Source organism: Mauremys mutica, chromosome 7 (genome assembly GCF_020497125.1).
Source record: "Mauremys mutica isolate MM-2020 ecotype Southern chromosome 7, ASM2049712v1, whole genome shotgun sequence".
Taxonomy (NCBI): domain Eukaryota; kingdom Metazoa; phylum Chordata; order Testudines; family Geoemydidae; genus Mauremys; species Mauremys mutica.
This window is the reverse complement of record NC_059078.1, coordinates 52,959,395-52,968,571: the sequence shown is the minus strand read 5'-3', so window position 1 is coordinate 52,968,571 and position 9,177 is coordinate 52,959,395.

Here is a 9,177-nt window from a genome sequence, read left to right as displayed (position 1 = left end):
GTCAGATTCTGTATGCTTATGTAAATATAACACTTAATGCTCAGCTTTAGTTCGGTCTGTTAGCTCTTTTGGGAAATCGATCTTTGCTCTGAAATGTAGGATCCCTGCATTAGGAGATGGCTAATTAATGGGATCATAAACCTTGGAAATCAAATGAAACCTGAAGTCCATAGAAGACCCCGAAAGGCCCTTGGGGAGCGGAGTGCAAGTTGAGGAAGAGTTCCCTGCACAGCTTACCTCTCAGTTCTCATTTTCCTGTACTGAGCACAAAAGTTGTGAAGCAGCTCAGGGTAGGGAGGGATACCATATGTGTGCAGTGGTTAGACAGGAAACAGCAAGGAAATTGCGTGAAACTGTAAGTATCTTATGTATGCCTGGACTTTTAGAGGAAATGTAACTGAAAGGCAGCAGAAAGTGGAATCCCAGCTTTTTAAACAATCCTCCAATAACACACAAAAAAGCTCATGTCTAGTTACTCATTCAAAATGAGAATAAAATTACAGCACGATTTCATCATAAATGAAGTAAAAGCCTAAAGATTTCAGAACACAACTGGTATAGGGAGACACAAGGGAAGCAATACAAAGTCAACCTTGTCACAGACAAATGCAGTTAAACTATTTCTCTCTTTTAAACCAGCATAGTCTCCCCAAACGGAAGGCCACTTTTACTGGAGAAGGCTCCTGCAGAGGGTTTCTCTTGTTGGCGTAGGCCATCTACCTCCCTGAAAGGCAAAAGCAAGGTCGATGGAAGAATTCTTGCGTCCACGGCCCGCACTGATGTAGCTGTGCCGACGAATGTTCCCTGTGCAGATCAGGCCTGAGGGTTGGTGCGTGCTGAACAGGTAAGTCAAAACAGCTAGATCCGTCAGGGGTGTGCAAAAGGGAAACCCGATCCTGGGCAACAGGCCATGCTGATATAACCAGCGTAGCTAAGGACATTCGGGGAAGCGGTGAGCCTACAGCGACGGAAAGACCTCCTCCGCCATGGGGTTGTGCCAGCCTAGTCTCCGTAACAACAGAGAGGACAGCAAAAGCCAAAGCAGCCCCAGGGTGGGGGGCGAGCCTGCATGTGGACAAGAGGACCAGGTGGGACAGGCATTTTTGACAGTCCAGAGGAGGAAGAGCCCAAGAAGGAGGGAGGGGGCAAAAAGCTGCAAGCAGGGAAAGAGGCAGCGCAACCAGGCAGCTCCCCTTAAGGCAAAAGAAGGCCTCGGGCCAAGCCCCCCAAAGGCAGACTAGAGAGCACGCCAGATGCAAAAGCCCAGGGAAGGACAGGAAAGCCATAAAGCATCCAGCAGCCTTACCGCCAATTTACAGAGAAGAAGAAAGCACAGAGTGTCATAAGCCAAAGTTTCCAAGCTTTGCTTTCCTTTGTTGTACCGCTCACCAGAATCACGAAAGTGCCAAAAGAACATGGGCTAAGCCTTCCTAGAGCACCCTGCAGAACAGGGCAGTCACAAAGACAGGAAAAATGGCCCAGTAAGAGCTAAGGACCCAGCTCCAGCGTGGTCGAAGGAATGGATATAAAGTGACCATCAGGAAGTTTAGACTTGAAATTAGACAAAGGTTTCTAACCATAAGAGGAGTGAAGTTCTTCCAAGGGGGGTAGTGGGGGCAAAAGACATATCTGGCTTCAAGACTAAGCTTGATAAGTTTATGGGAGGGGATGGTATAATGGGCTAGCCTAATTTTGGCAATTAATTGCTCTTTGACTACTAGCGGTAAATATGCCCAATGGCTTGTGATGGGGTGGGATCTGAGTTACTACAGAGAATTCTTTCCTGTGTGTCTGGCTGGTGAGCCTTGCCCCCATGCTCAGGGTTTAGCTGCTCACCATATTTGGGGTCGGGAAGGACTTTTCCTCCAGGGCAGATTGGCAGAAGTCCTGGGGGTTTTTCGCCTTCATCTGCAGCATGGGGCACGCGTCACTTGCTGGAGGATTCTCTGCAGCTTGAGGTCTTCAAACCACAATTTGAGGACTTCAATAACAGACATAGGTTAGGGGCTTGTTACAGGAGTGAGGGGTGAGATTCTATGGCCTGTGTCGTGCAGGAGGTCAGACTAGCTTATCATAATGGTCTCTTCTGACCTTTTCCTGGTGGTGGTGTGATTCTCCGGTCTATCCCCTGTTCCCTCTGTCTGCAAATCCTCTCGATTTCTATTGTCCCTTGCAATCCTCCGCAACCCATCCCGTGTCCTCCTGGGGCTCATATTTGGTGTTGTCTCCATTGACTCCTGCTCTGCCCCTTCTTCATTTTCCAACTCTGCAAACCTGTTCCTGAGCTCTATTTCTCCTTCACTGGCCCGTCTGTTCCTCTGCCTGGTTCCTGTAGCAGGTCTGTGCTCATGCTGCCTTTCCTGAACCTCAACCATATGACGGAGCATATCAGTTTGTTCCTCCAGTAGCCTCAGCATTCCCTCTTGCCTTCTGTCACCAAGCTAATGCCACCTTCAACCCAAGACTTATTATCTTCAGCCCGCCACCTGTCCTCACAGTCATATTGTGCTTTCCTGGACTCTGACATTGTCTGCCTCCACACAGTCTGCTGGGCTCTTTCAGTGTGGGAGGACTGCAAGAGCTTAGAACACCATTTAGTCACGAGTGCGTTTTTTTCGCCTTCTAATCTTCGCTAACTTCTGGGACGGAGAAGATAGTGTGAGCACTGAAACATATTCAGCTGGTTGATGAAAAAAAACAGAGAGAGGTAGTTAAAAATACACATTTTAGAGAACCATGGGTAGACTCTTTATTTAAAATGGGTTGGCAATTTCAAAGGAGGTGCTGCGGTTTTCGGGTTAACGTGCAGCACAAACCCAAATAATCCGCCCCCCCAATTCTCTGGGATGAGCACTTCACCCCTCCTGCACCACGTTGCTAACAGCGGGGAACAGGCCACAGGCAAATAGTTCAGCCACAGGCAAATAGCCCAGCAGGATTGGGCACCTCTGAACGTCCGCTTAATAAAATCACCCTATTTCAACCAGGTGCCCATGAATGATATCACTCTCCTGAGGATAATACAGAGAGCTAAAGAACAGATGTTGTTTGAATGCCAACAAACACATGGTCCCATACGCTGTGTTATGCAATGATTCCAGACTATGTGCTACTGTCCTGGCATGGTAAAGTGTCCTACCATGGAGAACGGAATAAGGCTGCCCTTCCCAGAAACCTTTTGCAAAGGCTTTGGGAGTACATCCAGGAGAGCTTTATGGAGATGTCCCTGGAGGATTTCTGCTCCATCTCCAGACATGTTAACAGACTTTTCCAGTAGCTATACTGGCCACGAATGCCAGGGCAAATTAATCATTAAACACGCTTGCTTTTAAACCATGTATAATATTTACAAAGGTACACTCACCAGAGGTCCCTTCTCCACCTGGCAGGTCCGGGAGGCAGCCTTGGATGGTTTTGGGGGGGTACTGTTAAGGGTAGTTAGCATGAGCAACTCCATTTTGTAAGTTCCCCTATTTTGTATGCATCATTAACTAAAAGCGAGCACATCACATACACGGATCCCAAGGGCAGCATTAAAGAAAGATAAAGTCAGAAACAGGAAAGAGGATAGGAACACAGCTGCAACAACGTAATTAAGGAAAAATTCTAGTATGCAAGGTAACAGCTGGACTGTGCACTAGCCAGCACGAGGACAGTGATTAACTGTAATCGGCTAAAGATAAGAAAATGGCTTGTTTATTGGTTATGGCTTCCGATTCACGAGGGTAGCATGCACTCCTAAAAGGTATATAATTTCTATGTAATCTGCAGCCTGGGTCTCTCCTTGACTAGCAGGGGACACCACGTTCGAACCTTGTTTGAACCTTGCGCAATAAAACTTTGTTGTTTGGACACTCTGTAAATCTTTGGTTTTTGTGCCTCAGCCTAGAAACGAACGGTGCGTGGCCTACAGGTATAATTCGCAACAGTACTGACTCCAGGTCCAGGGTGAGAAAAAGTTCCTAGCTGTCGGGGAAAACGGTTTCTCCACTTGCTTGCTGTGAGCTATCGTCAAACTCCTCATCATCATCTTCCTCGTCCCTAAAACCTGCATCCCTGTTGCATGCTACTCCATTGAGGGTGTCAAAGCACAGGGTTGGGTAGTGGTGGCTGCACGCCCTAGAATGGCATGCAGCTCATCACAGAAGTGGAATGTCTGGGGCTCTGACCCTGAGCAGCTGTTTGGCTCTCTGGTTCTTTGGTAGGCTTGCCTCACCTCCTTAAGTTTCACGTGGCACTGCTGCGGGTCCCTGTTATAGCCTCTGTCCTTCATGCCCTTGGAGATTTTTTGAAATGTTTCGGCATTTTGTCTTTTGGAACGGAGTTCTGATAGCACACATTCGTCTCCCCATACAGCAATCAGATCCCGTACCTCCTGTCTGGTCCATGCGGGTCTCTTTTGCAATTCTGGGACTCCATCATTGTCATCTTTGCAGATGAGATCTGCACTCACCTGCAGATTGCCACACGGGCCAAACAGGAAATGAGATTCAAAAGTTTGCAGGCCTTTTCCTGTCTACCTGGCCAGTGCATCTGAGTTGAGAAAGCTGTCCAGAGCGGTCACAATGGAGCATTCTGGAATAGCTCCTGGAGGCCAATACTGTCGAATTGCGACCACACTACCCCAAATTTGACCTCGCAAGGTAGATTTCAGCGCTAATCCCCTCATAGAGGGGAGGAGTATAGAATTCAATTTTAAGAGTCCTTTAAGTCGAAAAAAGTGGCTTTGTCATGTGGATGGGTGCAAGGTTAAATTGGTGTAATGCTGCTAAATTTGACCTAAACTCGTAGTGTAGACCAGGGCTGAGAGTCACGTCTGACTGTGCAGTTGGAGTGAGGGCCCTCTGGCTTCCCCAGGAGACCCACCTGTGCGGACTTACTGCGGGAAGGGGATGCTGAATGGTCAGACCCAGGAAGGTTGAAGCTGTGTAAGCTTTTTGACCTGGAGACAGTATGCTCAGAGAGCGAGGAGACTCCCCCAGAGTCCTAACTGGCTTCGTATGGAATAGTTCCAGAGCACTGACCCGGTGACACCGTGACATCTTGAAATTGATGACTCCAGGGTTTTCTTTAGGCTAGACAATAGGAGCTGATCACGCTTGGCTATAGGTGGTGTTTTCTTCCAGGGGAGCTCACAATGCAATTAGGCTGCTTCCATATTTTGGATATCAGTCAAGGATTCATTACTAGAATTAGTCTGATAACTGGGTGTGTGCAGACATAGGTTCATTAACATCTGGAGCAGAGATCCGCCATGATGCAGTGCTTCCCTGCTTTTCTGGTCCCAGAGTTCAGTGCAGTTCTGTTTTCCATTCTGTAAGCGAATGAGATGAATCCCTGTCCCATCTTTCATGCAGATGAAGCTAGGGGAGTTGTCTGTTCTCCATTTTGTATGGAAATGGAGAGGTCTCAATGTTGTCACCCTTCTCAAGAGGGGTCTACGTGTGTGCCCACTGATCTCTGCAAGCCTTTTCTCTGATCCGTTTTGGTTCAAGCAGAGACGAGTGTGTGTCTTTCATGAGTCAGACAGGATAGATACTGCACCCTGGCTCCCCAAGAACACAGAGCTGACTGGTATCAGAGCAACAGGGAATGTCTGAGGTCGGGTCGCTGGAAGCTGGCATTCTGCATGGGGGGACTGGAAGAGGGGGAATCCAGAGCGTTTGGCCTAGGATTCTCAAAATGGACTTGGCTGAAAGTCACTGATTTCTGTGCTAGCAAGCTCTGAACTATGCTGTGTTCCTGTTGACGAATAAACCTTCTGTTTTACTGGCTGGCTGAGAATCACATGTGACGATGCTGCCCACGGGAGCCAGCTGAGGTCACTCAATTAGGGTGAACTGCAAACAGAACGGGGCAGACCAACCCCAAACGCTGGTAGATATTCCAATACTTAGATTTACCAAGCCAGCACAAAACAGCTTCTATAGAACCTCACTGGTTACGCTGAAGTCCAAATAATGCAGTTTCCTTAAAATGCCCAACCTCAGGCCTCCATCCAGACACACGTCAGATATGATGATGATTAATGAAAAAATTCTCATCTAACCATATAAAAGAAAAGGTTCGTCCAACCCCAAAGGATCAGCCACGCACCTAGGTTCAAGTATAACTTACCCAAAAAACATGCTTATAGTCAATTTTTATTAACTAATCTAAAATTTATTAAAAAAGAAAAGAGAGAGAGAGTGTGTTGGTTAAAACAGCAATATACAGACACATAGCAGAGATGAGTTTGTATTTGCCAAAAGTCGTTTTAGAAATAGTCCATAGGTTATAGTCCAATGTCCATATTCAGGGTGACTCCAGTCAGTGAGATATTATATTGCACACTCATAATATCACATCATGTCTGACTGCAGAGTTGGGGTACAGGACCCTCTGGCTTCCTCAGGAACCCTGCCCAAGCAGACTTGCTGCAGGAAGGCACAGTGTGAAAGGGGATGCTTAATGCTCCGAGGTCAGACCCAGGAAGGTCAAAGCTGTGTAAGCTTCTTGCCCTGGAGACAGTATGCTCAGAGAGCGGAGGCATGCTCCTCCAGAGTCCTGACTGGCTTTGTATGGAGTAGTTTCAGAGCATCACCCCGGTGATGCCATGACACTGTGCCAGGGCAGCCTTGGGAGGCGGAGGCAAGGTTTTTCTATGGCTCTGGGAAAACCGTGCCAGGTCAGGGCGGGTGAAGGCGAGATGTCATCTAGTCCAAACCCCTACTCAAAGCAGGACCAACACCAACTAAATCATCCCAGACAAGGCTTTGTCAAGCCTGACCTTAAAAACCTCTAAGGAAGGAGATTCCACCATCTCCCTAGGTAACCCATTCCAGTTCTTCACCACCCTCCTAGTGGAATAGTGTATCCTAATATCCAACCTAGACCTCCCACACTGTAACTTGAGACCATTGCTCCTTGTTCTGTCATCTACCACCACTGAGAACAGCTGAGCTCCATCCTCTTGGAACCCCACTTCAGGTTGTTGAAGGCTGCTATCAAATCCCCCCCCTCACTCTTTTCTTCTGCAGACTAAACAAGTCCAGTTCCCTCAGCCTCTCCTTGTAAGTCATGTGCTCCAGCTCCCTGATCATTTTTGTTGTCCTCCGCTGGACTCTCTCCAATTTGTCCACATCCTTTCTGTAGTGGGGGAACCAAAACTGGACAAAATACTCTAGATGTGGCCTCACCCATGCTGAATAGAGGGGCATAATCACTTCCCTCGATCTGCTGGCAATGCTCCTACTAATGCAGCCCAGTATGTCATTAGCCTTCTTGGCAACAAGGGCACGCTGCTGCCCAAGGCCAGCTCCAGGAACCAGCATTCCAAGCTGGTGCTTGGGGCGGTAATTTTCAAGGGGCAGCAGTTCCTATTGCTTTGCTCCCAGCAGCGCGCTGACTTGCCGCTGCCGCGGAAACGCGCCTGCCGCCCTAAGGGCACTCGGACAGCCCCCGCCGCCCGCGGGGGCAATTCGGCGCGCTGCTTGGGGCGGCGAAAACTGTAGAGCCGGTCCTGCTGCTGACTCATATCCAGCTTCTTATCCACTGTAATTCCTAGGTCATTTTCTGCAGCACTGCTGCTTAGCCAGTTGGTTCCCAGCTTGTAGTCGTGCCTGGGATTCTTCCATCCTAAGTGCATGACTCTGCACATACCCTTGTTGAACCTCATCAGATTTCTTTTGGCCCAATCTTCCAATTTGTCTAGGTCACTCTCGACCCTATCTCTAACCTCCAGTGTATCGACCTTTCCCCCCAGTTTACTGTAATCTGCAAACTTACTGAGGATGCAATATATCCCATCATCCAGATCATTAGTAAAGATGTTGAACAAAACCGGCCCCAGTGGCACTCCACTTGATACCGGCTGCCAACTAGACATAGAGCCATTGATCACTACCTGTTGAGCCCGACGATCTCTCCAGCTTTCTATCCACCTTATTAATATAAGTATGGATTAATCCAATCCATACTTTTTTAACTTGGTGGCAAGAAAACTGTGGGCGACTGTATCAAAAGCTTTGCTGAAGTCAAGATATAACACATTAACTGCTTTCCCCATAGCCACAGAACCAGTTATCTCATCATAGAAGGCAATCAGGTTGGTAAGGCATAACTTGCCCTTAGTGAATCCATGTTGACTGTTCCTGATCATCTTCCTCTCCTGCAAGTGCTTCAAAATGGGTTTTTGCTGCTCCATGATTTTTCCAGGGACTGAGGTGAGGCTGACTGATCTGTAGCTCTGCTGGTTCTTTAGCCTGGGGGGGGGGGGGGCGGGCTGTGCCACAGCAGGCCTGGGGTGGGGGGAGGTGAAGCGTTTCTCTACCCAGGGTGGGACATGACCAGGCAGGCTTTGGAGGGAGTGGGAGAAGGCGAGGTGTTTTGGGGGCTGTGCCTTGGCAGGCTGCTTCTCTAGTTTGGGGGGGGGGGCGTGCCAGGGTAAGGTGGGGGGGGGGGTTGGGGGAGGTGAGGTGTTTCTCTAGCTCAGGTGGCCATGCCAGGGCAGGCTGTGGGACGTGTTGTGACAGAGTAGGGCGTAGGGAGTAGGGACTATTTAACCTGGCAATGTTGCATGGGAGTTTTAGCAGTTTACTGTCTTCTGCTAACACAGGGCATGCCTCCGTTTCCCTGGGGTACGGCACCAATATTAGATGGTAATGGGAAATAAGGGTCTGACTTCACTGAGGGATGATACTTGATGGCCGGCACATAAACAATGGTGGCTTCCCTTCAGAACCTGAGCCCAGGAGGGGGGTTGATCCAGGTGACATCTTCTGCCTGGGAAACTGGACAAAGACTGGAGGAGGGGCTGGGGCTGCGGCAGGTTGAGGCCGCAGGAAGGGGTTTCATTTTGGAGCTGGCTGGGGATATGGGGGGAGACCCAGAACCTCGGTCTGGGTTCCCCACCCCCAAAGAGGGACCTGACTGAGGCATCCTGTTTTCTGTAACTACAAGCTCTATTTTAGACTGTATTCCTGTCCTCTAATAATCTATCTGTTTTACTGGCTGGCTGACCGTCACAGTTAATTGCAGGAATTGGGGGTTGTAGGGCCCTGACTCCTCCACACTCCGTGACAACTGTTGGCAATGGGGTGGGATGTAGGGCACTCAGTGGATGGCACTTCCTGCAGTAAATGACTTGGGAGCAGTAAAATGTAGGGGAATTAATGAGAATCAGGCATGATGAATGCT